A 491-nucleotide genomic window follows, 5' to 3' on the forward strand; every position below is an offset into this window, starting at 1 on the left:
TTCATCTAAGGTTTGAGGCCCCATAGTTTTTAGGAAATAAGTTTATGGGATTTAAGGTGGCAGGTTCAACAAGCAATTGAGGGATTACTTAGATTAGAAGTTATCGATCTTGCCGAACTTGATAAGCAATTTGATAACATTTGGAGTTTTAGAATTTACAAGTTTTATAAGGTGAATGTTTTAGATTTAAGGTCATCAATCTTGAGGATTTCGGGAAATGATTTTTATTTGGTTTAAGGTTTTGGAATTGCAGATTTGAAGGGCTGAATTTAAATAGGATTAATGAGAGTTGAGTTACTGATGTGAGAATATTTTTCAAGAGAGAATTTCTTTGGAGATGGAAGGTAATGATCTAGTTCGTGTATTTTCTGAGGATTGAGGATGTTGATCTAGTTCGGAAAATGATTGCTTTTAGCTCGATGTTTCAGTGATAGGTTGAGGATTTGATCCATATCAATTTTAAGGATAATAGATGGTGTGGATTTAGGAAA

This window comes from Juglans regia, chromosome 15, assembly GCF_001411555.2.
Source record: "Juglans regia cultivar Chandler chromosome 15, Walnut 2.0, whole genome shotgun sequence".
Classification (NCBI taxonomy): domain Eukaryota; kingdom Viridiplantae; phylum Streptophyta; class Magnoliopsida; order Fagales; family Juglandaceae; genus Juglans; species Juglans regia.